The sequence below is a fragment of the Narcine bancroftii genome, chromosome 7, assembly GCF_036971445.1.
Source record: "Narcine bancroftii isolate sNarBan1 chromosome 7, sNarBan1.hap1, whole genome shotgun sequence".
In the NCBI taxonomy this organism is placed as follows: domain Eukaryota; kingdom Metazoa; phylum Chordata; class Chondrichthyes; order Torpediniformes; family Narcinidae; genus Narcine; species Narcine bancroftii.
Window position 1 is genome coordinate 77,530,617 of NC_091475.1, and position 10,878 is coordinate 77,541,494.

General features: G+C 42.2%; 1 long non-coding RNA gene across 1 annotated transcript; it reads left to right on the forward strand.

Moving 5' to 3' along the window:
- Window positions 1-3,359: 3,359 nt before the first annotated feature.
- LOC138739037 (uncharacterized) lies at window positions 3,360-9,909 on the forward strand. The gene is made up of 3 exons (XR_011341971.1): window positions 3,360-3,441; window positions 5,136-5,220; window positions 9,828-9,909. It is a non-coding gene; the product is annotated as an uncharacterized lncRNA (long non-coding RNA).
- Window positions 9,910-10,878: the final 969 nt, after the last annotated feature.

Consider the following 10,878-nt stretch of genomic DNA (forward strand, 5'->3'; position numbering starts at 1 on the left):
TCATGCCACAACCCTGCTCCCACTTCGAGCCCAGGTCAGTGTGAGCCAGCAGCTCAAGGGATGCTGCCCATCTCTAGCTAATAAAAGCCTTCAGTTCCAGTACTTCAGGCTTTTGGTTAACTGATTGTGCATCAAAGACAAAAGAGATGAGTGTGAACTTCAGGAGGTCTAAAGTTAACGCATCAACTGTTCCGTCATGGAGAGGGTAGAGAGCACAAAGTTCCTTGGCGTGCACATAAGGGATATGACCTATCCTGAACTCGCAACGTCTCCTCATTAGACGTGTGGTGCGCTGTTAGACAGAATCAGACACACACAAGGTAAAGACTGAACAACAGGCTTTCATCCACAAAGACCTCCACAGAGCCAGGCTGACTGTGGCTGCAGCAACTCAGTGTGAGGCCTCGGGAGGCCGGCACAGGCTTATATCCGGCGGGTGATTGACACCTGATCGGGTGGGGCTTGATCCATTCAGGCCAACTGATTGGCACCCAGCCAGGTGTTGTCCTGTCCCCCTTACACTCCTGCAGATACAGAGGTTGCCCCCTGCAGTAGGCTGGTGGTATACCACCACAAGTCAAGAAGATGTAGCAGCACCTACAGTTGAGGAGGGCAAGGCTACCAGCCCCCTACTTGGCACTATTTTATAGGAGCACAATGAAGAATTTCCAGTCTGGCTGCAGCACTGTGTGGTATGGTGGCTGCAAAGCTTCAGATCAGAAGTCTATACAGAAAATCATTAAAATAGTCAAGTGGATATATAGGGTTTCCCTTTCCTCTATAGATGACATTTACTGGGACCATAAATACGGCTCAAGGAATTATAGAAGATATTTTCTATCCAGTACACAGTATCTTTAACCCATTACCATCAAGAAGGTGTCGAAGCATCACAATCAGAACTGCAGGGCTAGGGAATTGCTCCTTCCTGCAGGCTTTAAGACTGATGAACAGTATCCTGCACCCATGTAAATTGTTCCAAATATTGATAGACTGTACATGTATTTTGATTATTTGTGTACTATATACTGTGTATTGTATGCACCGTGGTCTGGAGAGACGCTGTTTCATCGGGAGTATATGTACCATCAGAAGATAATAATCTTGAACTTGAATTCCGGCTCAGACTAAATCAGGTCTCCATATACTGTGTAATTTCATTCCATTTTACACTCTAGGATCTTATTTCTGAGTTTAGGATGGAAACCTGGGTTATATGTGGGTGGATGGGTGTGGAGCCAACGACTGGCAAACAAATCCTTTTCTGTTTTATCCATTATAGAGCTGAGTCCTAGACATACAGTCTGGAAACTGGCCCTTTGGCCCAATTTGCACATGCTGACCAACTGCCTGCATTTGGCTCATCTCCCTCTCAACCCATCCTATCCATGTTTCCATTCATTTTATTTTCTTACACACTACAATAGTATCGGCCTCAACCACCTCCTCCGGCATCCCGTTCCATACACCCCACTACCCTCTGTGTAAAAATGTAATCCCTCAGGTCCCTGTTAAATCTCTCCTTCCTCACATTAAACCTAAGTCCTCTGGTTACTGATTACCCTACTCAGTGCAAAAGATTCTGTGTTTACTCAATCTATTCCTCTTATGCTTTTGTATGCCACTGTGACATTACCCCTCATTCTTCTGCACTCCAAGGAAAATTTCCATATGAAGACAAGCTTGATATTCAGTCAGTTCTGTTGCAATATTCCATATTTCCATTTAATTCTGATAAATTTCAAAGAGCATCATTTTTTTATATTAAGATAGCCTGATTTGAGAAAATATTTCTGCTCTTCGATCATTGTCTTTTGTAAATTTGTAAACTCATCTAATAACCCTGAGGCAAGACAAGGGAGGTTAGTAATGATCCAATCAAATGCAAATTAGATTGATTTCTGGGAGAAAGTAATAATTTGAGCTCCTTCATGACAAAGGATAAAATGTGATGACTGATGCAACCTGTGAGGAACATAGGACATTGGACCAAAGCTCCTTTCCCTAGGACAACCTATGACTAAGTCTTTCAGAGATTTATTTGTAAATGGGATCTATCACTGCTCCAGGATGTTAGTTGGGAGATATTTCTCATTCACAAACACGTTGAGGGCATCTGCAACAAGGGCAGCATTTATTACCCATCCCTGTCTTCGCCTAATGAGGCACCTTGAGCTGCTGAGATCCTTCTGGTGAAGGGGCTTCAAGTCAAGTTTATTGTCATCTGCTTGCACAAGTACAACTCAACAAAACAGCGCTCACCAGTCCTTGCTGCCAATCACACTGACACACAACCAGACATAAAACACGCACAGACAAATAATACACATGCAGAAAGAAGTATTCAAATATAAAAATAAATAAATGTTTATTCATTTCTAACACAATAATGTTGGCTGGGGAGTTTCAGGATATAGATCAGTGCTAATGAAGGTATGGAAATGGCCAGAGGGGTATCAGCTGCCCTTGCAGGTGGTAGAGATTTGGGAGGTGCTGTCAGAGCAGCCGAGGTCAGTTTTAATGGTACATACTGTAACTGAAGACAGTCTTCCCTGGTTTCCTCTGAAAAAGCTTCCAACCATTGACAAGGGTACTAAGTTACTACCAATAATCTCAAATTGATAGCTAATTAAATGCACAGATAGAGATCATTTTTCCTTTGAAGACTGCTTCGCCAGATTGTTTCTGGAAATCTAACATAATAATTAAATAAGATACATCACTTCTAAATTTCTTGGAAGAAATAGAGAAAGCTTCAAGGTATAAGCTCTGATAGTTGAGTGCCTGGCAAATGGAATTCACAATCCCTCTTTACTTCATATCTAAACTTGGTAACTGCATACCTGTCACACAATACACACCTTACATTTTAGTTAAACAAGAAAGTCTGCAGATGCTAGGTGAAGTGCAGTGCACAAATGTGCTGGTCACACAGCATCCAGGAGAACTTCTTCAGGGTAGGCTTCCAGTCTAGGCCCGAAGCCTTGGTTGCCTTTTACATCCCATGGATGCTGTGTTTCTCCAGCACATTTGTGTACTGCACTCACCTTACACTTTACACCTGGTGCTGCCTTTCCACATAGACTGCTTTACATTTACCTGTATTTAGAGATTTGCATGGACACTATAAATTCTTGGGTTCAGCATATTTAAATGCTCTTTTTGTGACATAGTAAATATTGTACAGCTGTCTCCTGATGAGATTACAGATTCAGCGACTGTCCAAACATTTCTTTTGATAAAATCATTCAGTTAAAAGGGTAAATGAGGAAGAGAATGCAAAGCAACAAAGGGTGTGTGACATCATAAGTACAACTACAGGGTAGGCATTGAATATGAGGAGGAGAATTATAAAAAAATAAATGATTAACAAAAGAGGTAGCAGGTGAAAGGACAGCAAATATCCAGACAACAATCCTCTGATCATGGAGAAATTATGCCGTAAGTACACAGAGAACATCTCAAAACTGAGAATAAAACTGTAACTAACGTCCATCCTTAGAAATCAATTGGAAAGAAATTTTTAATATATTTTCAACTGTATTTCAGGAGGAGCTATGACCCAATCCAATAAGTGCACTTTTTGGGGTTATTGAACCAGACATAGGGAGTCTTTCTGTACCTGCGCAATGGGTTGGGCCTTCTCTACATTGTTTGCCAGAAGAGCCATCTATTCAAATGGAGACTCTGGACCTCCAACAGTGTTTCAATGGTTCTCTCATATTATGTCTTATTTAAGTTCAGAAAAAAAATAGATATCATGCATTTGATTCATCGGTGAAATTTGAAGATACATGGCAATCTTTTATATCTTATTTTCATTTGATATAAATGTTTTTAATGTGATTAGATATACATATCACGCACACACACACACACACACACACACACACACACACACATATATATATATATATAAATATATATGTGTGTGTGTGTGTGTGTGTGTGTGTGTGTGTGTATATATATATATATATATATATAGTATTTTCAGTTTTATTCCCTTTTTTTCATTGTTTATTATAAAAACCAATAAAAAGATTGAAAAAGAAAGAAAACCTTAACTAAGGGAAAGGCGCAGTGCCTTTCCAGTGCCAGTGATCGGGACAGGGGTTTGAATCCCGCGCTGTCTGTGAGGAATTTGTACGTGCTCCCTGTATCTGCATGGGTTTTCTCCAGGGCTCCGGTGTCTTCCCACCCTTTAAAAAAGTACCAAGGTGTAGGTTAATGGGGTGTAAAATTGGACAGCAAGGATTCGTAGGGCCGAATTGGTCTGTTACAGTGCTGTATGTCTAAATTTTTTTAAAATTAAAACTGAAAAAGATCTTCAAATGAAGACAACACTTTAAATAGGCCAATGTTTAAGTGTGCATGCAATAGAATGTTTTTTTGGTGGGGGGGGGGGGGAGAGAGGAGAAAACAGCCAGTAAAGAAAGAATGTGTTTGTGGTCAATCATCCTGGTCCAGGACATTTTGTCTAGGACCATCTGCCATCAGGTTGGAAGTGGGGATGTTTATTCTTTGCATCTCCTCAGCAAATGAAGCAGGAAACCTAGGCAGCAGCAGGCATGGGCTGATGAGCTACAGATAATATTCACACAAGACAAATGCATTCACCTATCTTGACATTCAACAGCATATTCATTGAAACAATATAGATGCTTTGGAGAGGGTACAGAGGTGATTTACCAGGATGTTGCCTAAATTGGAGAACATATCTTATGAAGCAAGGTTGATAGAATTAGGGCTTTTCTCTTTGGAGCGATAGAGGAGGAAAGGTGACTTAATAGAGGTATTTAAGATGGACAGCCAGCATCTTTTTCCTGGGGTGGCAATAGAAAATACCAGAGGACATCTGTTTAAGTTGAGTGGGGGAAAGATTTCCATTTTTCACACAGAGACTGATGGGTGCCGGGAATGCGTTGCCAGGTGGTGAAGCCTGGTGCAATAGGGACATTCAAAAGACACTTAGTGCACATGGATGTAAGAGAAACAGGGTTATGTGTGTGAGGTTGGGAAAGATTAGATTGTTGTAGAGTAGGTTTGCATAGATTGGTACAATGTAATGGCTGAAGGGCCTGTACTGTGCTGTAATGTTCCATGTTCTATTCAATCTGCCAATATCAACATTTTAGAGGCCTCTGATGACCAGAAATTCAACTGGACTAGACATATGAATACCATGGCTGCAAAAGAAGATTAGGGGTTGGGTATACTATGGTGAGTGACTCTCCAAACCTTTTCACCATCTATAAAAGTTAAGAGCATGATGGAACACTCTCTTTTTGTAATGGTTAAACTAAAAGGTGAAATATTTAAGGAGAACAGAGTCTGGTAGCAGAAAGGCAGGACACTCCCTTAAGTAGAGGGAGTGTCTGCTGAATCGGTGGGGTAGGTCAGAAATAGGAAGGGAGTAATCACTGTACATTGTTGTACAAGGAGTAGTCTATATGCCCTTGGGACACCAAGAAACAGACAAGTAGGCAGATTTTGGAATGCTGCAGAAATTACAGGGTTGTTGTTAGGGCTGTCTTCAACTTTCCTGATATTGACTGGCACCTCCTGACTCCAGGATGGATAGATAGGGCAGAAATTGTCAGTTGTGCCAAGAAGGATTCCTGGCACAGTTTGTAGACCAGCCGACTAGAGGAGAGGCCATACTAGATTTAGTACAGGGTAATGAACGTGGTTAGGTGGCGGACTTCTCAGTGGAGGAGTATTTTGGTGAGAGTGACCACATCTCCCTGAGCTTTAGCATAGCTATGGTTAAGGATAAAAGGAAAAATGGGAAACTGTTTAATTGGGGAAGGGCTAATTATGATGAGATGAAGAAGGAACGAGGGAGAGTAAATTGCGAACAGATGTTCACAGAAGAAAACACAGAAGTAATGGGGAGGATATTTAGGGTCCACATGCATGGGGTTCTGGATAGGTTTGTCCCACTGAGATAATGAAAAGGTGGTAGGAAAAGGGAACTGTGGTTGGCAAAACAGGTGAAGTAGCTAGTTAAGAGGAAAAAGGAAGCATATATTAGATTTAGGAAGGGCTCGTTAGAATTACATGCTCGCCAGGAAGAAACAAGAAAGAACTTACTTGAGCTTGAGAAGGCCTTGGCTGTAGCATTAAGGAGAACCCCAAGGTGTTCTATGTGCACGTGAAGAACAGAAGATGACAAGAATGAAGGTGAAGCTGCTTAAGGATAAAGGAGGCAACATGTGCCTGGAGACAGAGATTGGAAAGGTCCTAAATGAATATATTATTTCAGTCTTCACTGGAGAAAAGGAGCTTGATCAAGGTGTGGTCAGATAGAACAGGCTTGTGTGCTGGACAATGTTGAGATTAGGGAAGAGGAAGAGCTAGATCTTCTAAAAACATTAACATGATGTCCCCAGGGCCAGATGCAAAATACCCCAGGTTGCTAAGGCAAGGGAGGTAAGAGATTGTTGGGGTATTGGCTTTGATCTTTTCATCCTCCTTGGCCACAAGGGAGCTGCCCAAGGATTGGAGAATGGCAAATGTGGTCCCCTTCTTTAAAAAAGGTAATTGGGAGAATCCTGGGAATTATATTTCGTTGAATCTTACGTCAGTGGGGTGCAAACAATTGGAGAGAGTTCTTAAGAACAGGATTTCTGAGCATTTGGAGAAATACAGTCCACTCAAGGATAGTCAGCATGGCTTTGTGAGGGGAAGGTGGTGTCTCACGAGCCTAATTGAGTTGTTTGAGGATGTAACAAAAGAAATTGATGAAGGTAGGATGATAGATGTGGTCTATATAGATTTTAGTAAGGCATTTGACAAGGTCCCCATGAGAGGCTTGTTTAGAAAGTCATGAGGTATGGGATCTATGGAACCTTGGCTGTATGGATTAAAAATGGTCTTGCTAATAGAAAGCAGATAATAGTAGTGGACGGAAAGTTTTCTGCTTGGATGTCAGTGCCTAGTGGAGTACCGCAGGGATCTGTTCTGCGACCCCTGCTCTTTTTAAGTTTTATTAATGGCCTGGATGAAGAAGAGGAAGGATGGGTCAGTAAGTTTGCGGATGATATGAAGGTTGGGAGAGTTGTGGATAGAGCTAAAGGTTGTCGTAGGTTGAAAAAGGTTATACACAGAATGTGGAGTTGGGTGTAAAAGTAGCAGATGGATTTCAATCCGGATAAGTGTGAGGTGATACATTTTGAAGGTTGAGTACAGGATTAATAATTGGACACTTAACAATGTGGAGGAATAGTGGGACCTTGGGAGTCCAAATCCATATATCTATCAAGGTTGCCACACTGGTTGATAGAATAGTTAAGAAGGTCTATGGAATGCTGGGCTTCATTAGTCAGGGGATTGAGCTCAAGAGTTGAGAGGTCATTTTGCAACTCTTCAAATCTCTGGTGAAACCACACTTGGAGCCTTGCCCTCAGTTCTGCTCACCTCATTATAGGAAGGAAGAATGTGGAAACTATGGAGAAGATTTACCAGGACGTTGCCTGGATTGGAAAATTTTTATGAGGCAAGATTAGCAGAGCTAGATCTTTTCTGTTTGGAACGCAGAAGGATAAGAGGTGATTTAGTAGAGGTCTACAAGATTTTGGGAGGCATAGATAAGGTGGACAGTCAGCGCCAGTTTCGCAGGGCAGGAATAGCAAACACCAGATGACATTTGTACAAAGTGAAGGGAGGAAGATTTAGGGGAGACAGTAGGGGTAAGTTTTTTTACAGAGAGAGATGTGGGTTGTGAGTGCCTGGATGCCCTGCCAGGGGTTGTGTAGAGGCTGAAACATTTGGGGTATTTAAAAGACTCCTGTTTTTGTTTTTGGTAGCAATATGTGGGTCAGCACAAACTGAGGACTGAAGGGTCTGTATTGTGCTGAAATGTTCTATTCTTATGTTTTATGGAACATCAGGGGGAACCTCCTTTTCTTAGAGGGTGGTGAGAGTGTGGAACGAGTTGCCAACAGAGGAGGTGGATGTGGGTTCAATTTCAACATTTAAGTAAAGTTGAATTGGTCCATGGATGAGAAGGGTATGCAGGATTATGGTTCAGATGCAGGTCGATGAGACTCGGTGGAGTAAAGAGTTCAACATTGACCAGATAGTCCAAAGGGCCTGTTTCTATGCTGGAAAATTCAATGGCACCTGCAATGTGCAGCATATACAAAATGCCTTCCCTTCAGTTCCATCTGGTCTTTCTTCACACCGCCATTCTCACCTCCTCTACTAATCAGATTCCAGTACTGGCAGCCTGCCTTCCCTGATGAGGCATTCCCCACCCCATTCCCTTGCAGCACGACCCATTTCAATTCCCCACCCAATTCCTTTGCTGACGTGTCTGTCCATGGTCTCATGCACTGCCAGACTGACACCTTATCTTCCATCTCGGCACCCTCCATCCAGATGGCATCACCTTATCTTCCATCTCGGCACCCTTCATCCAGATGGCATTAACATCAGCTTCTCCAGTTTCTGTTGAAACAGCCCCAATCCCCATCCCTCTGTCTCCTTTCCTCTGGCACACTCTCTCTTCCCTTTTATCTGGCTCCTTTCACAGAGCCAAAAATCAATTCTCTCCTTTCCTCTCATCATATCTGTTGTCTGTACTCTTCCACCTCCCACTCTTCACCCTTTCTGTCCCCAGCCTTTAATTCAGAGCTTGTCTATCTTCAAAAACACTCGAAGGGCTCAGGCCCGAAACATCAGTAATATATCTTCACCTCCTTTGGAAGCTGTGATACTGGCTGAGTTCCTCCAGCATTTCTATGTTTTAACTGCAATCACAGCATCTGCAGACTTTTGTGTTTCACTCTTCCCCATGTGCCTCATCTTCTTCCACCTAACCCATGAGTTATCTGCCCTTCTTTCCTTTTGTCTGACATCTGCCAGTCTTCTATCTCTGTCTGGATGGTCCATCCCATGTGGGGGCCCTGTCCCACCCCATCCTCTCTGCACTGCCCTCTGTACTAACTTTCCTCAGTCTTGATGAAGTTTCATCTCAAAACCTTGATCGTTCTTTTCTTCCCAGTTATGCTACAGGATCTGTTGCTCCTCTAGCAGCAGGGTGTGTTTTGCTTCAGATCCCAGCTTCTGCAGTGTTCTGGGTGTCTCCAAAATGCAGTATAGTTCCTTCAACCTCCCCGAAACCTAACTCAAATCACAGAGGGAAGAAGGGCAGCAGGTTCTCCTCCAATGCAATCGAGATATACAAATGTTTTGCTGTTCCTTCATCAATATCACTTCTAAATCACACTCTGCTTTCTCATGGCTGTTCGGGGGCCTCTCCCCACAGCCATGAGGCATCCAACACTGCTTTAGACAGCTCCCTGGCGCACTATACCAATCTCTCCGTTGTGTTGTAAAAGAATCTGAAGGTGTACTTGGCCAACTCTTCTTTTGCAAGGTATCTCTTACTTGCATTCCCAGGCAATATATTAACAAAAATCTCTACAAACAGCTGTGGTCTCAAAGGGTTAAGAATACAGTATCAATCGTCAGCAGAGCTGCCCTGAGCATTCTCACACTAACTAAACATAGAGTTTGCAGTCATAGAATGTTTCATCACAACTCAGTGAATTTTAATGGCATTTTTATTTTTTCCGTTCACTGAGGCAGGTTTAATCAGAAATTTCTTTGATTTAAAATCAATCATCACAAAGAAATTCTGGTGTCCCCAAGACAGTCTCCTCACAGAACAGGAATCCTGTCCCCAATCCATTCAGATGCCATTGATTTTCCTCTTTAAACGAATAAGTGGTTGACCGAGTACATTTCTCCGATGATTTTCATGGCTCTTGCACACACTGTGTCTGAATGCCAAGTGACTCTTTCCTTGCCTAAATTTCCAGAAGGCACGAGTCCTTTGTAACAAGGCACCACTATTTAATGAGGAATGAGGGTGCCCAAGCTGTAAGAAGCAAAAAAGACATCAAGCTCTGATTTGTCAGTCCAGCACCAATGAAGGTTGGTCTCACTCAAACAATTTGTTCTGAAATCAACTCCAGTATATTCCTGGTAGAGAGCTTCCTTTGCATTTTATTGCAACATTTCTGATGAAACTAATTTTAGAATACAAGAGTGCACAGCAAAATCAGACAGTTATCTCTTTAAGAACATTTAACGTGTTACATAATGGAACAATCATCAATGGCTTTGGCAACAACTGCCCTCTGGATCTCGCAGTCTCCCTGGTAGGGTTTTTCCTTTCCCAGTGGTTGCTGTCAGCTGTGATGTCATTGGCTCACCAAGCTGTCAATCACATCCAAATGTGTAACTTAAATAAAATCACGAAATTTTGCTAATATTCTAAACTTTTCAAAATTGATAAATGCATGGTCAAGGTGAAGACAGAACTGCCATGAAACAAACAAAAATAATGAGTCTATTATTATTGTTACCACTGCAGCATTTTGAAATATGTTTCTGGTGTAATGGCAATCCATTTAAAAATGATTCGGGGACCGAGTTTTTAAGTAGTAACTGAGGTTAGAATACAATTAAAAATTCTCAAGCTGCAACACTCTCAGAACCTTTTCTAAAGAGTGAAAGAAATTTGTGAATATTTGAACATTTCATCAGTTCACCAATTTCCAGCAGTTCAAAAGACTGCAAAACAGTGGATGCCTGGCATCCTCAATGTGTTTAATTGCAGATGTGCACCCACTTGACGTTACTTCCTGCATCGCCCATACTATCTTCACAAATTCTGGCTCCCAACTCATCCAAACCAGCCTCTCAGTTTTGGCTCTATTCCCAGCCCAACTTGACAGCTCACAGTGAGGACTGCAAGCTCAGTCCCACTGGAACATCAGTCGTAACAATTCCAAACAACTGAGCTATCTGCAGAATGGTTGCCAAGAGTCTGTGGCCACTTGCAGTGCCAACCCTCCAGCAACGATC